The 25,590-nt window shown below is 34.2% G+C and overlaps 1 pseudogene; it reads left to right on the top strand.

Annotated features, from left to right (window-relative positions):
• The window catches only part of LOC110207857 (heat shock factor protein 1 pseudogene), a 71,940-nt pseudogene that overhangs the window by 2,668 nt on the left and 43,682 nt on the right, over window positions 1–25,590 (top strand).

A 25,590-nucleotide genomic window follows, 5' to 3' on the forward strand; every position in this document is an offset into this window, starting at 1 on the left:
AAGGAAGGGAGAGTACTTGAAGTTTTGAAAGCAAATGTTAAAATTGTTTTTACACGTAAGTTGGGAAAAATAAAATGCTAAGTAAAACACTAGAAAAACAAAAACAAAAAGAAAAGAAAAGGAGTATCAGTGAGGCAGGAAGTTACAAGACATAGCAGACATGTCATGAAATCTCAGGGAGAAGGTGTACCTAAAAATGTGACAAATGCTGCAAGCAGGTCAAGAAGGATGAGAGGATTGCCAATTCATTTCAAATCTCTAAGTCCTACTTATTCCATAACTATACACTGTTCTCTCAACACTTTCGCTTACTTCTATCTGTCTTTCCAGACAAAGAATGAGTTATGTGTATATTTATCACCCAACATATAATGGACTTTTAGAATGTTAAATGGTAACAATAAGATACAAAAATACTATCATCTGTGACATTTACATAAAGGATTATAACTAATGTTCTCTTAGTAGGCCAGGCCTTTTTTCTAAACTTCAGTGGCAGAAAGGAGTGGGTAAGGTGATTTTCCTTTCTCAACAATGAGAGACTTGCATCACTTGAAGACTTAATGCTGGTCTTGAAGTTAAGAAGACCTGAATTGAAATCCAGTCTCCACTCCTTGATACCTACATTATCTTGGGTAAATAAATTAATATCTCTTCCCTCAGTTTCCACATCTATTAAATAAGGGATTTGTAATACATAATATCTGAGTTATCTTTCACCTCAAACTTTATGATCTGTAACTGTGGCACATGCTACAGATTACCAGTATCTCCTCTCCTCCCAGGAACAACCAAAGCCTCTGGAGAATGAAACAGCTGGTGCAGAATCTGGGAAGCAGGTGGTCCACTAAACAGCCCAGCCCTTGTTCCTGGTAGACTCCAGCACTTTGGATACAGCAGGAAATAACCTGCCCATTTTCTTTAAACTGGGAGAGGGGCCTTTCAGGACCCTAGTGATCATGTACACAGGCTTTTTAATTTGTGTCTGGATCCATACAGATAGAAAGTTCAAATACCTTGAGTCATGCTTGTTAAATAATTTTACGTGTCTGAATTTTAGTTTACATATCTGAAAAAAAGAGTAACAGAAAGCTACATTCCCCTCTTGACAAGGGATATCCAAGGGTCATCGATGTTTAATTCCCAATCCACATTTTAGCAACTGATTTCTTCTCTCATTTTTTAAAATCAAAACTGATAACAAGCAAAAGTATTGACTTTTCTAAGAATTTGTTCTCATGAGTAGTGGCACATGAAAAGCTAGAAATCTTGGGAAGGATTAGGAAAATCAAGGGCATAAGAAATCCATGGATGTTCTTCTGGGCAACAAAGTAATGATCCCTAATGGCTTGCTCCCAAATTATCTTATGTAACAAATAACACCCTGCTCAGAAGCAGCAAGGATACTAAGGAAGATTATTGTTCTTAAAGGCCTTCATGTAATGGGTGTTCACAGAGAATCCTAGATAGTTTTCTGTCTTCTCTATGTTCAGGTCTTGTAAATTATTTCTTGTTCCAGATAGATTCAAGCTCATAGAGAAGACACACATGCACAATCCAGAAGTATGTAGTGAAATTTAGCAAGTATTCTATAGAAAAAAAAAAGACACTATCATTTTTACTATGATCATCTTAAATATTTGGCTTGCTTTAATACAATGGTGGTAATAGTTTCTTATTTGATGGTTCTTTCTAAGTTTCACAGATTTCTACTTAACCATATGATATATATATATATATATATATATATATAAATTTATACATATGTATATATGTGCATTTATATATACATATGCTAATATGAAGATTGTATATGAATTTCAGAAATTCCAATAAGTAAAATAATAACATTTATTTCGTATTCTTTTCTTTTGCTTCTCTTTTTTTTTTATCAGGGAACATGAGAATAGGAGATATGTAATTATCACTGCTCTTTGATGAATATGTTCAATGAAGCTGTAGGTACAATTCCATTTGGAACAATGAACTTCAGAACATTTTTTTTAATGTCCAACTGATTTAGACAAGAATCCCAGAAACTCTCATAGAATGACTGAAAGTTTACCAAATCATCTCTATCTTTGTCTGTAATGTAACAGTGGAAGTTACAAGTAAACAAATGATTAAACAGAGATCTTTTATGTCTGTTAATCTATCTGTGTCTTTGAATATATCTACATATGAACTTGCATATTTTGCTACCTAAATATATAGGTATATCTTGTCTGCATTTATGTTTATCCATTTATCCAAAACAACATACATTAATATGTTCTTAAGATGTGCAAGGCATTGGACTAGGTGCTGGGGAGACAAAAACAAAACAGTAAAAGAACCTGACATAAAGGAATTTATATACTACTGGGAGAATAAAATATTTTAGCAATAAATATAGCAATGACAATTTAAAGGGACAGAAGAGTGAAAGAGTGCAATTAATAAAAGTGATCAAGAAATGCTTCTTGAGTGAGTGAAAGCAGTGACTTGCTTGAGCTCTCCCCAAACCCCTCCAAATACCTATAAAAATGGCTCTAAACAAATTCTAAAGCAGCAGAACCCACAAAAAAAACAGAGAGAAGCAAATTTCCAGCCCAAGATAACTAGATACTTGATTGGAAAGGTATATTGCATAAGACTGGTAGAAGAGCACAGTGTGGCTTGGGGACACAGAACTCAGCTAACCTGGAGCAGGCCTCAGAGGACTGAATCACTGGCAGCTGCAGTGGTTTCCAGACTTCTCAACCCACAAATGCCAAAGACAATTTAGTAGGTCAGTGGGAAAAGTCTGTTTGTGTGATGAGAGAGGAGCTAGGTCTCAGAGCCAGTTCCAGAGCATAGAACTCAGAATGAAGGCCCAAGGGTGGTGGCTGAGTCCTGAGCTTCCAGCCCACAGACCAAGGAGGAATTGAGTGGCTGATAAGATGGGGATTGCAGGGATCTCTTTGCCAGTGCTTAGGCATGAATCTCTTGCTTGGCCCGTGTGTGGATCTGGGTCACAGTTCTGGGCGGTAGTCCCGGGGCAAGGAGGAGTGCTAGCATGGTGGAACTTGTAGTGGCTGTGGAGAGGAAACCTTCCTCACAGTTCCAGGACAGAAAGGAAGGCTTGTTGTCACTACCACACCAGAGCATAGACCAGGAAAGCAGTAAACACCTCATCCCTTATCATACCACCTTGCAAGAACTGAAAATTTACAGGTGCCTACAAGTATCTCTGAAGATAGCTGTATAAACCCCCAAAGCTTGGGACAGTACATTCTCCACATTGGAAGCAGACTCTTACCTTAACAAAGAGTTTAAAACTCAAGTAATTGGCTGGGATCATTAGCAAGCAGTGCAAAAAGAGTCCGACTATATTATCTTACTTCGGTGACAAAGAAGATCAAAACATACACCCTGAAGAAGACAACAAAGTCAAAGCTCCTACATCCAAAGCCTCCAAGAAAAATATGAATCAGTCCCAGGCCTTGGAAGAGCTCAAAAGGGATTTTGAGAAGCAAGTAAGAGAAGTAGAGGAAAAACTGGGAAGAGAATGAGAGTGATGCAAGAAAATCATGAAAAACAAGTCAACAGCTTGCTAAAGGACCCAAAAAAATACTGAAGAAAATAACACCTTAAAAAATAGCCTTACCTAAATGACAAAAGAAGTCCAAAAAGCAAATGAGGAGAAGAATGCCCTAAAAAGAAAAATTGGCCAAATGGAAAAGGAAGTCCAAAAGCTTACTGTAGAAAATACTTCCTTAAAAATGAGAATGCAGCAATTAGAAGCTACTGACTTTATGAGAAATCAAGACACTTAAAACAAATCCAAAAGAATGAAAAATTAAAACAATGTGAAATATCTCATTGGAAAAACAACTGACCTGGAAAATAGATCCAGGAGAAGAATTTAAAAATTATTGGACTATCTGAAACCAAAAAAGAGCCTAGACATCATCTTTCAAGAAATTATCAAGGAAAACTGCCCTGATATTAGAACCAGAGGGCAAAATAGAAATTGAAAGAATCCACTGATCTCCTCCTGAAAGAGATCCCCAAAGGAAAACTCCTAGGAATATTGTAGCCAAATTCCAGAGTTCCCAGGTCAAGGAGAAAATATTACAAGCTGCCAGAAAGAAACAATTCAAGTATTGTGGAAACACAATCAGGATAACACAAGATTTAGTGGCTTCTACATTAAGGACCTGCAGGACATGGAATATAATATTACAGAGGGCAAAGGAGATAGGATTACAACCAAGAATCACCTACCCAGCAAAACTGAGTATAATCCTTCAGGGGAAAAAATGGTCATTCAGTGAAATAGAGGACTTTCAAGCATTCTTGATGAAAAGACCAGAGCTGAATAGAAAATTTGACTTTCAAATACAAGACTCAAGTGGAACATGAAGAGGTAAACAGGAAAGAGAAATCATAAGAGACTTATTAAGGTTGAACTGTTTACATTCCTGCATGGAAAGATGATATTTATAACTCATGAGACTTTGTCAGTATTAGGGTAGTTGAGGGGGAAAAATTATATGTATGTAGATAGATAGATAGATAGATAGATAGATAGATAGATAGATAGATAGATAGATAGAGGGCACAGGGTAAGTTGAAAATTAAGGGGTCAAGTCTGGAGAATAAAATTAAGTGATGAGAGAAGATTTTACTATGAGAAGAAGAAAGGGAGAGGTAGAACAGGGTAAATTATCACAAACAAAAACAAAAAAACAGAAAAGAAAAGGCTCTTACAGTGGAGGGGAAAGGGGGAAGGTGAGAGGGAATGAGTGAATCTTATTCTCATAGGATTTGGCTTAAGGAGGGAACAACATACACATTCAATTGGGTATGGAGATCTGTCTTACCCTAAAGGAAAATGGGGTGTGGGAAGGGGACAAGAGAGCAATGGGATGATAGAGAGGAGGGCAGATTGGAAAAGGGGGTAATCAGAAGCAAATACTTCTGAGGAGGGACAGGGTCAAAAGAAAGAATAGAATAAATGGGGTGCAGGATTAAGGGAAATAGAGTTAGTTTTTCACAACATGTCTACTATGGAAGTGTTTTGCATAACTGCACATGTATAACCTATATTGAGTTGCTTGGCTTTTCAATGAGGGTGGGAGGGGAGGGAGAAAGGGAAAAAATTTGGAACGCAGTTTTAAAAATACATGTTTAAAAAAAGTTTTCACATGCAACTGGGAAATAAGAAATACAGGAAATGGGGTACAGAAGTCTATCTTGCCCTACAGGAAAATAGAAGGGGAAAGGGATAAGAGTAGGGAGAGGAAAGATAGAAGAGAGGGTAGACTAGGGAAGGGTATTCAGAAAGCATGCCATCTTGGGGTGGGGTGGGGAAAGATGGAGTGAAAATTTGGAACTCAAAATCTTGTGGAAACAAATGTTGAAAACTAAAAATAAATAAATTCATATTTTAAAAAGATAAAAATAATAAAAAAAACATTTTAAAAAGAGTAAAAAAATGAAGATATATATGTCTATATATATATACACACACACACATATATATACATATATATATATACACACACACACATATATATACATATATATATATATATATATATATATATATATATATATACATATATATATATATATATATATATATATATATATATATATATATATATATATATATATATATATATATATATATATATATAATATATACATATACATATACATATAAAGAAATTCTTCCTCAGGAGCCAACATGAAGTAGTAAGAAGTAAGTTGCTCTCACTATCCCTTACTGGCTTTGAAAAACCCAGAAAATACTGCCCCAGGAAAAATCCTGTAACAGTGGAATCAGCAGATAGATGGGGTGCAATAGTTTTTTAGCTTGTGAGGGTAGGGGCATTAACAGGAAAGGCCCTTCTTGCTGTGGCTGAAGGGGAGTAGTGCAAGATCGGAGGCATCCCAACAAGCCAGCAGTAAGCCCAACCTCAGCAAACCAGTGATAAATTCTGGTCCCTAGGATGGAGAAGCAGGCAGGTGCCAACACTGAATGCCTTGGCACAGGCAAGGGAATTGGCAGACACCAGTGCGAAGAATCACCATGAGCTTCAGCAGACATCTGCCAGCGGCTGAACCTACCCGTGCTTGAACACAGCCCCAGGAGAGGAGGTAACTTCCAGTGGCCAGACCACCCCCAGGTGCATGCCCCCATGAATTTCAGTGTAACCCAAGGGAAATACAGAGAAAAAAAACCCCATCTGGCTTTGGCACACAGCAGCCACCACCTCCAGCTCCAGCTCAACACCAGGTATTCTACCAGACTGCTACAGTCTCCAGCAGCCAGTATCTTAGGCTCCAGCACACAATGCCAGTACTCAGGCCTCTAGTCCTCAGCACAAGAACACTGGGACAATGCCCACGTGCCAGAGAAGAAGACATTAATTTTAAAAGCCAGGAAAATGGCAAACACCATGAGCAAAAAGCAGCAAAGAAAAACAAAGACAAAAGACTATTTTTTATGGGGACAAAGAAGATCAAAACATAAATTCAGAAGAAGACAACATACTCAATATACTGACATCTGAAACCTCAAAGAGGAATATGAACTGGTCTCAAGCCAAAAAAAAAAAAAAGCATTTTTTAGAAGAGCTCAAGAATAATTATAAAAGTTAAATATGAGAGGTAGAAGAAAAATTGAACAATTCTTTCAAAAATACAATTGACAAAATGCAAAAAAAAAAGTACTCCAAAGAAAAACTCCTTCAAAAGTAGTATTGTCAAAATAGAAAAGTAGGTACAAAAAGCTAGCTAAAGAGAACACTTCATTAAAAATGAGAATTGAGTAAGTGGGAGCTAATGACTCTATAAGACATCAAGAATCAGTCAAACAAAATTAAAAGAATAAAAAAAATAGAAGAAAGCATGAAATATCTCACTGGACAAACAATTGACCTGGAAAATAGGTCCAGAAGAGATAATGTAAGAATTATTGCTCTACCTGAAAGCCATGACCAAAAAAGCATCTTTTAAGAATTCATCAAAGAAAACTGCCCTGAGGTCTTAGAATCAGAAGGTGAATTAATCATTGAAAGAATCCACCAATCTCCTCCTGAAAGAAATCCCAAATTGAAAACACTAAGTTATATTGTAGCCAAATTCCAGAATTATCAAGTTAAGAAGAAAATACTGTGAGCAGCCAGAAAGAAAGAATTTGAATATTGTGGAACCAGGGTCAGGATTATACATGACTTTGCAGCTTCTACATTAAAAGATCAGAGCGATTGGAACATGATACTCCAGAAGGCAAAGAGCTTGGGTTATAACCAAGGATCAACTATCCAGCAAAATTTAGCATAATCTTTTAGGCAAGGAGATGGACATCCAATGAAATAGAGAACTTCCAGACCTTCCTGATGAAAAGACCAGAGCTCAGTAGAAAATTTGATCTTCAAATGCAGGACTCAAGAGAGACATAAAAAGGTGAACAGGAAAGAAAAAAAACAAACAAACATGTCATTCAAGAAGGGAAAACTGTTTACATCTCTACATGGAAAGATGATACTTGTAACTCTTGAGAACTTTATCTTTATTGTAATATTTAGAAAGGATCCAAACAGAAAGAGGGTGTGGGCATAAACTGAATTTGATGTGATGACAAAATACCTAATTAAATGATGAAAAGGGATTGTAATATGAGAAGAGGAAAGGAGGAGACAGAAAACGGTAAATTACATCACATGAAGAAGCATAAAGACATATTACAGTAGAGGGAGAGAAGGGAGATTAGCATTGTTTGAATTGGATCTGGCTTAAAGAGGGAATATCATAGTCAAGTAGGTATACAAATCTAACTTGCCCTATAGGCAGTACGAGGGAAAAGGGGAAACAAAAGGGAGGGGTGGATAGAAGGGAGAGAAGTAGTAAGTGAAAAGAGCAAGAAAACAGAGGGGGCTGATACAAGAGAGGGCAGATTGAGGGAGGTGGTAGTCAAAAGCAAAACTCTAGTGAAGAGGGAAAGAGATAAAAGAGAAATAGAAGTGTGAATGGGGGGGTATGATATAGACCTATGTGTTCTTAGCAATGCAGGTATCTGAGGCAACTCCAAAAGACTCATGATGGAAAATGCTCTCCACTTCCAGAAAAAGGACTATGGAGTCTGAATGCAGATTGAAGCACATTATTCTCCCTCTCTCTCTCTCTCTCTCTCTCTCTCTCTCTCTCTCTCTCTCTCTCTCTCTCTCTCTCTCTCTCTCCTGTTTCTTCTTTCTCTTGGTTGCTCTCAGTGGTTCTGATTCTTCTTTACAATATGATTAATGTGAAAAATAGAAATAATATGAATGTATATATTGAACCTATATCAATTTACATGCCATCTTGGGGTAGGGGGAGGAGAGAGGTGGGGAGAAAATTTGGAACTCAAAATCTTATGGAAGGGAATGCTGAAAACTAAAATCAAATAAATAAATTTCTTACAAAAATAATTTTTTTCTCACATGAGACAGCTTATAAGCTGAGCTCTAAATGAATCTGTGCATTTTAAGAATGTTTGATAAGGGGAGAGGAATTGATGAATTCTAGACAAGTTAATGTAGCCTTGTCCATTCTGTCTTTCCAACTTCTCTCAATCTGCCCTGTTTACTTCACACAAGAAATGATCCAATTTGGGCCCTCATCGTTTTTCTCATGGACTTTTCAATAAGTAACCTTCTAATTAGTCACTCTGTCTCAATGCTGTCCATTCTACAATCCATTCTTTCAGATGCCTAAATGATACTCCTGAAGTATGAGTTTTACTATTCATTCTCCTCAATAAATTGCAGAGGCTTTCTATTAGCTCTAGGATTAAACATAAACACATTCTTGACAATCTGATTTGAACCTACTTTTCTGGGCTAATTTTAAATGACTGCTATCTATGTATCTATATCTATATCTACACACATACACACGCACACACACATATGTATATCAGTATATGTGCTCATATGTAATCACCTTTCCTCTAGCTGCTATTCTCCCTTTCCACTAATTACCTCATATTTGTTGTCTATCTGCATGTATACATATATGTCATCTCCTTTAAAATAACAGAAGGTCCTTGATGGAAAGGATCATTTTGTTTTTGTCTCTCTATCCACAACACCATCTTTGTATTGTATGCCCCAGTTTCTGGTACATAATAAGCATAAAAGTTACCTTTGGTTGATAATTGATTGGTTAAATAACTACTTAACCTATGTCAATTTTGGAGAGTGAAAGCCAAGTTCATAATTTGTCTAATTATGTCTCTTGAATATTCCTGCAGAAGGAGAAGAGATGAGGTTGTGAATTGGTGAAATTTGTATTGATAAGTTCCTTGGTATTGTTAGACAATACTACATAAATGGAAATAATTATAATTTTTATATTCATGCTACTGTTTTAGTTCAGTAAAGTTTTATATTGCTTTGCTTGTCTTTTGTAGTGAGTATAACATTAGCCAAAACTTTCCAATTTTCTTATTTCAAACCTTACTTCACACCAATAAAATTAATTGAGATTTATTTGAAATATCATTTTAAAAACATTTAAAATGTTTCTTAATAAAGATCAAAAGAATTTAATTTATCATAGTCATAGAAATCTTGTATCTTTAACAAATTTAACCTCCTCTGATCCTCTCCCAGTTTGATACACTGAACCATAGAATTTGCTAGGGGAATGGTGAAAAGAAGTATAAAAGATATTACTGGGGAGGATGAGAGATTGATTCATATCAAATCCCAAGTTCTATGATTCAGGCAGTGACAAAATACTGAGTCCAGAGTTTCTGTGTTCTCATTTAATAAGTAGTTGTGGTAGATATGTGATTCCAATGTACTAAAGAAACCATGTTGATTAAATTTCTTTGTTTCCTCACCAGCATTTGGAGGGGCAGGAAAGGCATAAGCGTATGGAACTAAACAAACTTAAATTATGCATTACTTAGAACCTCTTTGTCCAAATTGATTTTATGTCTCCAGGATGCTTGAGTTCTATAAGAGTGATAGTATTACAGACACTGCTTAGGTTTCTTTTTTTTTTTTTAACATTGCTTACTTGTTACATATTTTGAACTTATTTTTCAATACTATGGCAGGGATAACAATATGGCATATGGAATCAAAGAATGTTTTCTACAGTCCAAGACAAAACATTATACCAAGCCATATAATTTTCAGTTGAAATATTAATTCAGTGATATATAATTTGGAAAGAAGGTGAGGTTTTGCCAGTAATTGGATGCTAAGAGCTGATTTCCATTTAGATAAATATGTAATTCCATACATCCATTAATAATAAGTCCTTGCCCTACAGAGGGAGATGAAGTTAACAGACAGAATATCATTGACTCTCTTAGAAACATACATTTACTCTATTTATTCAGCAAGATACTTAGTCAAAGCTTTTACCAGTAGTTCTTATTTAAACCATACAGGTGAGTGGTTCTCTGAAAGGAGAGGTTAATCTCCAAATAAGATTGGACAAGTGGCTCTCAGTTCAACAGAGTTAAATTTAATTTAATTTAGTTTGTTTCAATAAGCATTTATGATGCTCCTGTTATATATTAAGCACTGGATTAAGAGCTGGTGATACAAAGCCAAAAACGAAAAGAAAAAAGTATTGTCCTTAAGGAATTTACATTTTATTGTTAAGAAACAACATGCATATGAAATTAAATATAAAATACATATTGAGTGATTGGGGTAGTGGGGAGATGCAGAACTCAGATTTCACATGGCAGGCAGTTTGCTAACAATAGAATTGAGTTCCAGACGACACAGCAAAAAAATACAATCAACAGCACCTGCTTGTGAAGCTAGGTTTACAAAACATAATTAAAGTGATAGACCATTTGCTGGGAGAATTTGCAACAGCCTAGGTGGCATCCAGAAATACTGTCTCTCTCACCCACTATATCCAATCTGTTGCCAAGACCTGTAGATTTTATCATTATATCATCTGTAATATATACCCTTCTTTCCTCTGACAATGCTGCCATCCCTAATGTGGTTCCTCATTGCTTCACTCTTCAATGATTGCAAGTCTGCTGCTGGTGATTTATGTGCTTTCCAAAAGTCTCTCCTGCATTCTCATTCCTTCTCCATTTAACTGTCAAATCAACCTTCCTAAAGCATAGGTCTGACCATGCCTTTCATTACCTGTCCCATTCCTAACTTTTGAGTCTCATATACCTTCTCTTCACCACACACCCCATAATCCAACAGCACTGTCAACTTTGCTGTTCTTTACACAACAGAGTTCATTTCAATATTTTAAGAATTTTTGCTGGCATTGCCCAGTGCTTGGAATTCTTTAACTCCTATTTCTAGGTCCATTTGTCTCCCTTCAGGTCCCAGCTAAGATCTTAACTTCTGCTAAAAGCCTTTCAAATTCCCCTTTTAATGTTAGCATCTTATCTCTGTTGATTAGCTCTAATTTATCTTATATTTACTTTTTATATACTGATGTTTGGTATATCTCCCATTAGATTGGATTCTTTAAGAGCTGAGACCGCCATTTGGCTTTCTTTGTATTACCAATGCTTAACACAGTGCTTGGCAATAACTGGTGCATAATAATTGCTTATTGATTTACTGACTCAATTCACCTCTGTGTTACACAAATGTGGCTATTCCTCCACCCTTTATTAAACTGTGGGTCCTGACCTCATGGGTTGCGACCCACAGTTTAAGAAGCACTGCCTTAGACCATCCTCCCACACTCTAGCCCTGCTCCACTAAATTTGCCACAGGTACCAATTTTACTAATTACAGCTCTAGTGAGAGCCACTTGGAAGAAATTGTTATAAAATCTTATAATAAACATTTATTGACTGACTGACTTCATGCTGCAAGTGAGAGTTTTAGTACACAACTTCAAAAGGCTTATCCAAGCCCTGAAATCTATCCTGCTTAGTAATTTACTGCCCTGATTTTAGGTTTGCTTTTACTAAATTAATTCATCTGGGGCTAACATTTGACTCTTTTTCTGTTTGATTGTTTTTGGCTTTTTAGTGAGGCAATGAGATTAAGTGGCATGCCCAGGGTCACACAGTTAGTAGGTGTCAAGTGTCTGAGGCTGGATTTGAGCTCAGGTCCTCCTGACTCCAAGGTCAGAGTGCTATGCACTGCACCACCTAGCTGCCCCTCATTTGACTCTTTTTTTTAAAGGTTATGATCATGCATCATTATTAATTTAGAACCCATAGTAACCTGGGCACTATGTAAAGCACCTAGGAAACAGACAAGGAGTATATCGAGCATAGGTAAACTATCTATCCTATTGACAGATGTTTTACTGGTAGACCTTTACTATAACTCTCTAATGTCTTATATCCTGGTCTTAGATAGCATAATCAACACTGCTTGGCATCCTCACATGTCATATTTATGCAGTACAATAATTTTGCATCATTTTTTTAAATTCATGTGATGACATTTTTAATGCATAAGCCAATTCTAAATTAGCTTGCAAATAAAATTTCACTAGGTATTGCATTAAGTGTTTACTAAAATAAACATCATGTATTTGATCTTTGTTCCATTCCTTTTTCACAAAGTTGGTGTGTGTGTGTGAGTGAGTGTGTGTGTGTGTGTGTGTGTATGAGTATAATTAATAAATATCCAACTGAAATAGCTACTTAGTACTGGCATGATTTGTTCTTCATATTCCTTTATTGTTTTTCAGTAAATAATGTGCTGCCAAGTTACAGATTTTCTGTTAGTATTTATTGTATCCTTTTACCAGGGACTATGATTAAATGTCTTCAGTCATGGTAACTATTTTCCTTTTCCTATTTACATTGTGTTAGCCATTGTGCTTGTAATCATTGATAAAGAGAAGATTCTGTTCTCAACCTGTATTTCACTCTTCTGCAGTTTTTTGTTTTGTTTTGTTTTGTTTTTGTTTTTGTTTTCCCAAGGAAATGAAGAATACCAATTGCTTTTGTTTTAGGTTCTCCATGCTCAAATTACTCCAACATTTTTAAATTAACTATCAACTATGGCCAGTAAGATTCCTTTAATGGCTTATATGAGTTAAAGAGGAAAACAGTAAAAACAAGGATTTCCAAGGCTTGTGTTCACTTGGAATTGGGGGTGTGGTAATTCACAAATGGAGGAACACAGCACGTGATTTCCCCAAGATAAATAACATTAGACAATATAGTTTCCCCATTCGCCGCTACTCCTCAATTTCTTTGTTTGTTGATTCTATGTTGCTTTCCACATGATTTTTGAAGGAGGAAGAAGGTTAGTATTTTTCACATGCTTATGTTTTCTACTGACATTTGACATTTTTCTTGAGTTTATTGCTCTCCATTGAAAACTAATCAATTTCTACTAATTTTGATTGCTATCATTTTGCCAGTTTAGAAATTCAAGCAGTATGAGAATTAATACCTGTGGCACAAATATAGATGCACCCAAGGTGATAGGTTATACTTTGTACTTCAGCCAAGAAGTTTTATTTCTCATAGCTTTATAGCACTACAGGATTATGCTCTCATATCAATCAGCCCACTAGAAATGTTTATATAAGAAGTAACATAATCACCCTGTTGTCACTAATCAGAAGACAAGCAGTTGAGAATGTCAGAGGAGGGGATAAAGAATTTGTGATTATACTCTGTGTCTGAATAACTGCTCATTGGTATAACATTTTTCTAGATATTGGTATTTGATTTTTGGACTCAGTTCGCAGTTGAGTCAATTATATTTCCACATTCCCCATTATAAACAATCTCTTTGACGCATAGATGAAGTGACTAAGAAATAGATATTTATAGCTAGAAGAGTTCTTACACATATCTAGTCCAAATTTTAATTTTATAAATGAATAAACTAAGAATATGGTAAGTGAAGTAAATTGAGTAAATTCCTACAGCTAGTCAATAAAGGCATTACAATTAGAGCATAGCTTTTCTGATTCAAACTTCTTTGCTCTTTCTATTTTACCAAGAGGTCAACAATAAAGGATCCACATGGAAATTTCCAGTGTAAGAATTTTCACCATTAAATTAGACACCAAATTATCTATAGCATATCATCATAGAAAGTTTTCTGAAGTTCAGAGAAGTTTAATTACTTACCAGTGGTCATATGGTCTATGATAAAGGTATGATTTGAAACAAAATTTTCTTATCTCCAAGCTCAACACACTCTATGTTGCTTTCTATGCTGTCATTCACATGACTCATACAATAAATCATTGAAAGTTAATGATCAAGAATTTGAGGTAGAATCGAATCCTCCCAATAACCTTAAGGAGCAACAGACATAATATTTAAAATGAACAGGTTTAAGTGTTTTAATGATTTGAATGGAACAGGAACCTTCCTGCTGAGGAAACTGCATGTACTAAGGCACTATCTCTGCAATTTAAAATCTCAAAGACTTAGCTAGAATGCAAATATTCCTGACTCCCTACTAAGTTCTGTAACCACCACTTGATGCTATTATTCATGCTTTAAATGGAATAGAAAATAAACATTTTTGTTATTTGAATAATGGAGGACATGTATTTATTATACAAAAAGTATAAATAATATGTATCTATTATAAAACATGTATAAATTAGAATTATAAATTATTATAAATATTAAATGATCAGCGTAACTATAGAATCAAAATGCAAAGGAAAAAAAACTATATTTTTTGAGTTAGCCTAAGCTCTTTTGCTGATTATCTGCTGAGCTGTATGCATATGTAGTGTGTCCACAAGGGCAAAACAACACACCTCACATACTCCCTACGTATACATACATGCAAATTGAAAAAAAATACTAATTTCTACTTCTAGCTTATCTATACCATCCATATCCATTATGTTGCCCAAGCTTGTTGATTTCACTTTCATAATATCTCTCAAATATGTGCCCTTCTCTCCTCTGATTGGCTAACACTCTGTTATGTGTGCTCATCTCCTCATGCCTATGTTATTATAGCTGTCTGCTAGTGGGTCTGCTTACCTCAATCTTTCACCAATCCAATCCACCTTTTATTCAGCCAACAAAGTAATTTAACTAAAATTCAGGTTGACACATGTGACCCCATTACTCAATAACCTTCAATGCATCCCTATAATCTTCAGGATCAAATACAAAATCCTTTGTTTGTCATTTAAAGTCCTCCACAAATTAGCTCTCCTCAACCACCTTTCCAGTTTCATACATTAACTCCTCTTCCCTATGCATTTTTTGTTTCAGTGACACCGATGTCCTTTTAGAACTCCCACAATACACTGTATCTCTGAACTTAGAGCATTTTCACTGGTTGTCCTTTATGTCTAGAATGTTCTCCCTCCATATTTCAGCTTCCTGGATTCCCTGACTTCCTTCAAGTGACAGATTGAATTCTACCATCTATAGTAGACACTTCCCAAAATCTCTTTACTTCATGTGTTTCCCTCTACTTATTTCTCATTTAACATATAGACATATATGTATACTATATATATATACACAATTGATATATCAATTCTATTAATATATAATATAACAATATAGTCTCAATAATATCTTGTGTGTTATTGCATGTATGTATTACATATATATAATATATTATATATACATACATATATGGAAAGAGATAGAAAGAGAGAGAGAGAGAGGGAGAGAATTTGTACTTAGTTTTCATGTTGTCTCACCCATAATATTGGTAGGTCCTTCAGGGCAAGGACTCTTTTGCCTTTCTTTAGATTTCCAATGCTTATCACAGCACATAGTAAATGTTGATTGACTAACTGACTAATTTGTTATAATTCATTAATTTTGCTGATGTACTCTGTTCCTTTAATGTAATATTCCTGCATTATTTAAAATATATTTTTTTTCAAAGTAAGGATAAGAAATGCATATGTTTGTTGGGCCCGCATGTTTTCTTTCCTTCTGGTATTATAGGCCTTTAGTCTTGTGAACTCCATCTAAACCAATCCAGAAGTAAGTATTTGGTTCTTTCCTTCCCACACACAAATACTTGGGAAAACATTAATTCCCATAGCATCAGGAGAACAGGGACTTAGAGTTTCTGTCTGATATAGCCACTAGAGGGCAAGATGCTCACAAATGTACATAAGGTCTGACATTTCCCCCAGCACAGGATGTTATTATACCTACATACCAATCAAGAGGTGAGTGCTATTAATATATACATGGGATGAAAAGGTGATTAATGAGATGGGAAGAAAAAAGAGAGGAGGAGAGGGAAGGCAAAGGGAGTAATGGAGGAGAGAAAAATAGGTAAAAGAAGGAAGGGAAAGAAGAATAAAGAGGAGAGAGAAAAAAGTGTAAGGGATATTTGAGATATTTGAGGATCTGTGTTTTGCTTCTAATTTTCTAATATTTTGTGTGTACAAAATATTATATTAAATCTATATTAAACATATATACATGTTAGTGCCATCTTATATACTAACATATTGCTAACAATTATTCTGTGCATTTGAAACTTTGCTGTAGAGGTAAATGCATAATCTACATAATCAATGATTTCCCCACTCTGCATAAATGTATATCATAACAACTTATATTTTATAGTGATTACTTTTACTAGCAGTCTATATATATACATATATATATATAATTTACATATACACATATATATATACATATATACACACATAATAATAATACACTATATAATGTGTTTATACATCATATACTATTAAAATAATGAATTTACATTTGTGTAGATATATATGCAAACATGCATATAAGCCCTGTGTATTACATACCATATATATTTACATCACGCAAATTATAGATATAAATATTAAATAACATACCATATTGTTATATATTATATGACTAACAGTTTACATGCATGTATGAAATTCTATAATATTACTTTATACATATTATAGGCTAGCACTATAACATAAATACATCAATATCCTTTGATTTAGTCCAAATCTGCACAACTTGGCAGTAGGTAGGGGCCAAAATTAAAACAGGCCACACATAGGTTTGAGCAGCTCACTTTCCAAGTAAAACTAGAATTACTGATTAAACTATTTCTTAAAAACAGTTTTTTTTTATTGCGACATATTCCAGAAAGTACAGTCATCAAACTTCTTTATGAAGTCACCTTCAGTGAAAGACTTCCCAGAAGCAGCAATTTCTTTAGAAACCTGAAAACCAACTTTAGTAGCCACCTCGTTTTCTGAGTTTACTTTCTTGAAAAACCATTGTTTCAACACTGAGAATTTTCAACAATTAGGATGCTTAATTTGATTTTCTTTGGTGTCCTACTTACTTCAGTAAGGATGTTTTGATTTGAAATCTTGACAAATATTGTATTCCTTAGGAATGGCTTTAACTTCTAGGGAAACAAGGCACAATGTTTTGCCTCTCATTTAGTAAACAAGTATCCATTTGTCTACTCCAGATTAAACATTCTATGTTCTGATTCATTTTTCTGTTTCTTTTTATCACCCATTTTACAAAGTCGCCCCCAAAATTTTAATATTAGAACCAAAAATTCTTCTCAGAAACTACTCACATACAAGGAAATATTGAACTGAGTTTCTGACTTTGGAGAAATCACCAGACATTCATGTATCTTGGAGGGTGGTCACTCAGTGAAGGAGGAGAAGTCTTATGTTGCTGCTGCTCATGGCATAGTGGGAGCGAGCTACCTTGGTGCATGGCTGCCTCACTTTTTCCCTGTTCAAAGTCATAACAACTGAAAACAGCAAAAAGATAAGACTCGCCTCTCAGACCAGAGACAGACTAATGATGGTTGGTTTCTGTGGAACATGTGACAAACAGGAGAGAGTGCGCAGTGGCAACCCACTCACCAAGTTACATTATGGGCATAATAATGACCAGTGGAAGGAAGGTTAAGAGGAATGTAGACAAAGCACTCCTTACATCTTTACTTCCTTTTACATTCTCTAGATTTTTTGTGGGCTGCCCAAAATCCTTTGGCAGCCAAAAGTAGCCCACAAGACATATGTTGCGCAAAGGCCTGATTAGACAAAAATGAGTAAACACAAATATAAATATGTAAACAGTTATCAAAATAACCTGTCTATTTAAAAACATGGCCACTTGCAATATACAGATTGAAAAGTTGGAGCATCATTAATTAAATAAATTTTCCATTGTTACCTATAGTAATGCTCAAACCCACATTATAATCATCAGTGATATGATAATATATAGAATGCATTAACATGTATATATTTTACATATAGTTTGAACATGATAATTTATGTATATATACACAAACATCTATATATGCATCCATCTGTGTTCAAATAAATATATTCATATAGAAATGCACATCTATTTTAAAGAAAAGAGAGGATGAGAGGAGAGAGAGAATATTTTTAAGATACTTAAGGGTCCACTCCATGGTTACATAATTTTTTATTGATTCAACTTAAAGAATTAACTATAAAGATGACTAATAAGTTAATAAAATTATATTCTCTTGCAAAAATGTTTAAGAATCTCAGATGAGTAAACAGATTGATAGAATTTTCACACTTGATAGGACCGTAAAGAATCTCTAATCCAACCTTCTGATACAAAAGATGAAGAAACCAAGATAAAGAGAATTGTACCTTTTCAAAGATTACAAAAACATAGTAATCAAATTCAGATTCTGTAATTTTAAATGAAATTTTTCTTAACACAAAACTATAATAACCTTGAATTGTTTGCATGATATACTACTGAATTGTAGTATACAAATGCCTCTCTTTGGTGACTTGCTACATATACTTTTTACTCCATGTATTTTCTACAGTGTATGTGTGTTTGGGGCAATAAGAAATACTTTTTAACTATGAAAATTTTTATAACAACTTCATAATTCGGTTTCATTGATAATGTATTGGTCTCCTATTTCAAGATATAATAAAAATTACTTAAATGTTTTCTTCAATTAAATGTGTACAATATTTTCCTTCTGCATGCTTATGGCTTTTTTCAGATGAATAAGTCTTATTTTTCTGGCTACACTGTAAAGTCCTTGAGGGCACTAAACATGGTTTCTATTTATGTCTTTATTTTTGTTTTATGACCTCATATAATCTTTTATATTACTTTTAAGAATGAGAAAACAATAGGTATTGTCAACTGTTATTAAGATACATGGATTAAATTTATGTAAATAAATGCTTCCAACATGTTGTACTTATTTAAAATGTTACTTATTGTGTTAATATTCAATGATTTGTCAAATTGAAATCATCTAGTTGGTTAATGTGACTACATACATACATATCTGAATATATATTCACATATACACATATAAAATATACCACAGAAAAAAATGTGGTATATGTTTTCTATGCACACACTCCTATACTTACACATCCATACATATACACATGTATGTAAATACACACAAGACTATGTATATATGTGTTGTTTGTATGCATGCATTGTGTATATAAAGACACTTATTAAAGATGATGCAGAAAAAACTATCTTATTGTGAATAGTTAATATGGCTTGTTCTCAGAAAAAAAATGTGTTTCAAATATCACCTCCTATGTTTATTAACTTTGGAAATATGAGTAGTCAATCTTTCTGAACTTTACTTCTTCAGTTTGTAAGATGGGAACAACATCTACAGTAACTAAAAAAGGTCATTTTAAGGGTACTTTAGATGATGTCTGGAAACTACCATTATTGTTGTTAAGATATTACATGTTGTATGAGTCTTTCAGATCTGAATCTCTTCATTTTGGGAAGGAGAGGGGGGGGAAATGTAGAAAGGAATAAAGGAAGTTGTGTCCTTTGGGGACTGAAACAGTGAATAGAGACTATCAGTCACTAATAGAACCACTTCTCAGGGCTTAATTTGAGAGTACAGATGAAATAAAGAACATATTTGCTATATTTGATATGTACACAGCTAAGTAAATTGAAGGCATTTATTTTGAGGAAAGACTATTTACACCTGTGGGATCAAGAAAGGCTCCACAGAGAACATAGTATGAGGCCTGAGTAGAAAACAAAGGCATGAAAAGGGACTACTTTCCAAATAGGAGAGCAAATGGAGCTCCTGTAAGTGCATAGAGATGGGAGTTGTATTACTCAGCTTGGAGAAAACAGGTATTGTTCTGGTTGAGATAGGATATAGGCTGAATAAAAATGAGTAATGTGAAATAAGAATGGAAAACTTAGATTAGAGTCAGAATTTTAAATGTCAGTCCAGGGATTTTATGTTGTATCTTAAAAGTAAATAGGGAGACCTAGTGGCTTTGAGTAGCAGAGTGTCATAGTCTTATCTGCATCTTACTGTGATTATCTTAGCAACAATGTGGATGATTTGTTAAAGAAGAATTTTCTTATTTTCCTGGTGGAGAGGCAATGAGGCTGTAAGTGAGGATGTTGGGTATGTGAATGGATTGAAAAGGACAGGTGCAAGAGATGAAATATATGAAATTTGGCAAGTGAATGAACATAACAGAAGAGGGATAGGGAACTGTCATAGAAAAAATCAATCAAAACCTTAACAGTTCCAAAAACAGAATGAGCTGAAGTAGAAAGAAATGAGTTTTCCCTCACTAGTAAGATTCAGCCAAATTCTAGATGACCATTTTTAAGGGTAATATTTTTTTTTTTCAGTGACAGCCTATAGCTAATGTCCCTTGGATGTCTCCTGTAATCTTGACATTGTGATCATTTGTTAATCTCTTATTTCATATATTTATATATATGATAAGCAGATATACATATATACACATGCATATGTGTATATGTGTATATATGGCTGTGTGAATTTTATGTATTAGATGAGTATATATGTGTGTATATATATTTCATATATATGAAATAATATTGGTTTTTCCATATAGACCTAAATAATATAGTATAGTATAGTACAGTATAGTATAGTATAGTACAGTATGGTATGGTACGGTATAGTATGGCACAGCATAGCATAGCATAGCATAGCATAGTATAGTATAGTATAGTATAGTACAGTATAGTATAGTATAGTACGGTATAGTATAGTATAGTATAGTATAGTATAACATTACATAACATAACATGACATTACATAACATAACATAACATAACACAATACAATACAATATAATATAGTATGATATGATATGATATATGATATAATATAATATGATATAATATAATATAACCTAACTTGAAAAGTAGAAGATAAATATGAGTATAGGATAGTGTACTCGTGAGATAATTTCCCCAATAGTTGGTTAGAATCATTGAACACAGCAGAATCTGCTATAGTCTTTGAATCATGTAATGAAATGTGATTATGGGAAAGAAAGTTTTTAACTACAGAGCTTTAATGGCCTAACACTAATTTATTGTTATCTGAAGTATATCATTTGAATAACTTGATGAGTTAGTTTTTATATGCATTTAAAAATAATATTTGTGATTTCATTGGTTTATGGAGCTCCCAATTAAAAATAAAAACTTATTCTATTAATTGAGATTGTCAAATTCCCTATATTTTATAGTCTTAACAGATTGCCTGGGCCTCTGAAAGGTTAAATTAATTACCCCAAATCACAAAGGCAGTATATATCAGAATTAAAATTTCATCTCCAATTTTACTATGAAATCAATTATCACCACATCATTTCTTTTGTACCCACATGTTTGCAAAATAAATAAATAAATATAATCTGGCCAAATTCTTATTCTGGAGAAATTTCTAGAGTGTATCATTTCACACCTAACAATTATCTTTTATATTTCCTCTGTAACCAGCAATTCTTCTGGTAGGCTAGACCGTTTTCAATTCGATGGTTTCCTATTATACTGTCATGGCCATTACACTTCCTAAAATCTGACAGTTAAATAATACCAGGAACCAAAGTTGATGGCATGATTTAAAATATAAATTAATCCATTTGATATTTTCTAAAAAAAAATTAGAAGCAGCAATAATACACCTCTAGATTTTTATTTTGTTATGGAACAGGAAGAGAAAGGTTAAATAAAACATAGCTAACATTTATTTAATGATTCATGGTTAGAAAATGCTTCACAGACGTCTCATTTGAACTTCCCATCAACCCTGTGAGGTAGGTGCGATTATCCCCATTTTATAGATGAGAAAACTCAGACTCTGAAGGTTAAAAGATTCGTTTAACATTGCACAGCAGTAAGTTTCTAAAATAGAGCTTGAATTCAGGTGTTCTTGATTCTAGATCCAATATTGAATCCCCTGAACCACCTAGTTGCCAAATTCTTAGAATCTGGAACACTCTAAGAAAGACAACTTAATCACACACACTGAGAGGGGCAGCATGTTGTATGGAAACATAAATCAGACTTAGAACTGAATGATTTAGATGAAAATTCTTCCTCTAAGGGAGGCTTATCTACAAAATAGGAATAATATCATCTTCAAGACCCACTTCATAGGTTTGTTGTAAGATTTAAATGTGATAATATTTTCAAAGAGATTGACAAAGTTTAAAGTGCTCCATGTAAGCTGTTAACATCAGCACTCATTTCAGATGTGACAGAATGAAAAAAAATGCATATATGTTATATATTTTTAAATTTTTAATAATTTTGTGAAGTGTCAATTCCTTTCACTTTGGTGGAAACTTGAAGACAGGATAAAAGTTAGGAAAAAGAGTCATATAATATGCTTAAAGCTCCACCAACTATATTCTTCAGGAAAATGAAGCCCCAAAGATAGGAAGAGAAGTGATTAAAGGATTATAATATGTATTATATCTCTCAATTTTATATTGTTTTAAATGGTTATGTTGTTTTTGAAGTTCTTTATAAAGAACTTCTGCCTAGCCTGAAATCGATGATTGACCCCTAATGGATTCTTCTCTGAATCTCAAACAAAATCACACATAAAAAGGTAATGGAGGAGATAAATCACATTGGTTTCCAAGAAAGAAACATCATTGTGGCACAGTTCAAATTTTCTCCCTTTCTCATAGAATCTTTTAGAAGTATGAATAATCAGGTAGCCAAAGGAAGTTATGGGAGCAGATTAGCATACAGAAACACCCACTACTGTGTTCTCAGATGAAAAGGGAAGGAAGTTCATGTGTCTCAAACTAATCTTTCTTATGATGATCTACTACTAGTATTGCTTTTGGTCTTTTTCTTCTTTGACCTGTTCATGGTAGAAATTGTGTTGTAGAAGTATACTTATCTTAATTTTTTTATAAAAAAGTTAGAATTATTCAAAAGAGAAGAAGAATCTCTATGAGATTACATTTCATTATAAATAGCTGTTATTACTGTCGACTTGCATTTTTTTTCTGTTTTAATTTTGTATACAACAGTTTCATTAGACAAAGACGCAAGTAGCCAAAAATATTTCTCTTCCAAGCATGCTTATCCTGGGTGCTTGGGTCAAAAAGTATTGATATGCTTATGTAACATTCAGTCGTTGTTCCTGAGTCCCATCTTGGTGCTTTTGTGGTTAATTTTTATGCATTCTTATTTCTTAATTTGGATTCTTTACAACCACTCAATGATTATCTCTATTTTTAAGGATTTAAAAAAAAAAAGCTGGGTGATAGTTTTTGTCACCTACACTGAAATGATTTGGTAAAGAAATTAAGAGCCATTACTTTTCAGGCATGATTTTCCCCCATTGGAAAGAAGAATAGAAACTATTTGAATTTCTGGTACTTTAAATAGTTTAAAATGTTTTATAAAATTTTCCAATTTGAAGAAAAAAGGGAATAGAAAAAGGAAACTAAAATATAAGCAGGGAATTGGTCTAAATTTCACAATCAATCTTAAAATATGGTAAAAAATGTCAGCATGAAGACTTATAAATACAACTTACACTTATACGACTTGAAAGCAGATTATCAAAATCTCTAATTCATATGCAATGTTGGATCAAACATCAACCCACAGAAAGATATCATTCATCACCTAATGGAAAAAACACGAATTGATTAAAAAAAAAAACAGAACTTCTCTCTAATGACCTTTTCATGTGCAATATTATTTTTCCTACACTTTGCTTTAGGGAGTGTTGTTTTTAGTTTAACATATATTTATATGAACATGAAAAAGACAAAATAGTGTAAAATTGTGTCAAATTTTGTGACATTGATTATTAATTCTCTATTACTTCAAAGGATAAGAATATGAATAAAGTCCAATGTAGTCAGGTAAGCCTTCAAGGAGAAGGTAGAGCTTGAGCTAAATATTGAAAATTGAGTAGGATTAAAATGGGCAGATGGAGAGAAAACCACACACTTGGAAATAGATTTTCCTCCAAGATATTTTGTAGGCTGTTTTTTTTTTTTTTTGCGGGGGAGGTAATGTGGGAAAATTGGTCAACTACAATAAGTATCACAATATGGAATATGCTGAAACACAGCCAGAGAAGATTATATTTTATAAAATATATAAATAGAACCTATTGAAATTTTGTGAGCAGAGAAATTACATTATGAAAATAATGTAAAAGGAAGATTCCTCCCTGGATTGATGGTTGCGTTTCCATAGCTGATTAATGACTCCTTATAAATGATTGCTCTTTCATAACTTTAGGTCAATTGAAGCCCAATTGTACTGGACTCATGCAAGGTTGAGACATGAATTTAATAAATTTTTAACATGCCAATGGTTGGAGACACAAATGTAAGTTAAAAAAATGCATGCCCTGTCCTCAAGTCTTATGCTCTAGTGGAGTAAAAAAAAGAAAAAAAGCACATTAAAAGTGACTTGGTGAGAAGGGAGGGTGGGAAATTACCCATGAACATGGTAAAGAAGTCCAAAGAATCATAAAATCAGAAACAAAGTCAAAAAGGAAAGAATGGTTATGCCTGGGCATGGAGAAGAGAAGAATGGAGACCTTAGGGCAAAAATCACTAATGGGAGATGTTTGTTGGAGGGACAGAGGTAAGTTTTAGGGTGAGATGGCAACTGAGGCATGATGTTAAAATCCAAAAAATCAGAAGATCCAGGGGAAAAGCAACAACAACCACAACCACCACCACCACAACAACAACAAAACCTAAAGATAAATAATGTAATGCCGTCTCTAGAAGAATGATTGTGTACTTGAGTATTTTGTATTTTTTCAGTAACTATTAGGAAAAAAAAAAGTTCCAGTTGGGCCAAATTGGCAGAGTGAAAGCAGTGACTTGCTTAAGCTTTCCCCCAAACCCCTCCAAATACCTGTAAAAAACAGCTCTGAACAAATTCTAGAGCAACAGAAACAACAAAAAGACAGAGTGAAACAAATTTCCAGCCAAAGATAACCTGAATGGTTGATTGGGAAGGTCTATATCACCAGACTAGGAAAAGAACACAGTTCAGCTTGGGGGTGTAGGCAAAAACCAGGCCTCATTGAAGCTGGAGCAGCCCTCAGAGGACTGAATCACAGGCAGCTATGTTGTTTTCCAGACTTCTCAAACCACAAACAGCAAAGGCAACTTAGAAAGTCAGTAGGAAAGGTCTATGAATGGAGTGAGAAAGAAACTCAGTTCCAGCCCCAGTCTCAGCATAGCCCCTGGGCAACAGTTGCTTCTGGAGCTTGGTCCACAGTATGAGTGAGAATCAAGTGGCTGATTAGAGAGGGATTGCAGGGATCTCTTTGCTGATGCTGAGGCAGGATTCTCTTGCTTTGACTGTTGTTGGATCTGGTTCACAGTTCTGGGTGG

The sequence above is a fragment of the Phascolarctos cinereus genome, unplaced genomic scaffold (genome assembly GCF_003287225.1).
Source record: "Phascolarctos cinereus isolate Bilbo 61053 unplaced genomic scaffold, phaCin_HiC Scaffold_4;HRSCAF=312, whole genome shotgun sequence".
Lineage (NCBI taxonomy): Eukaryota > Metazoa > Chordata > Mammalia > Diprotodontia > Phascolarctidae > Phascolarctos > Phascolarctos cinereus.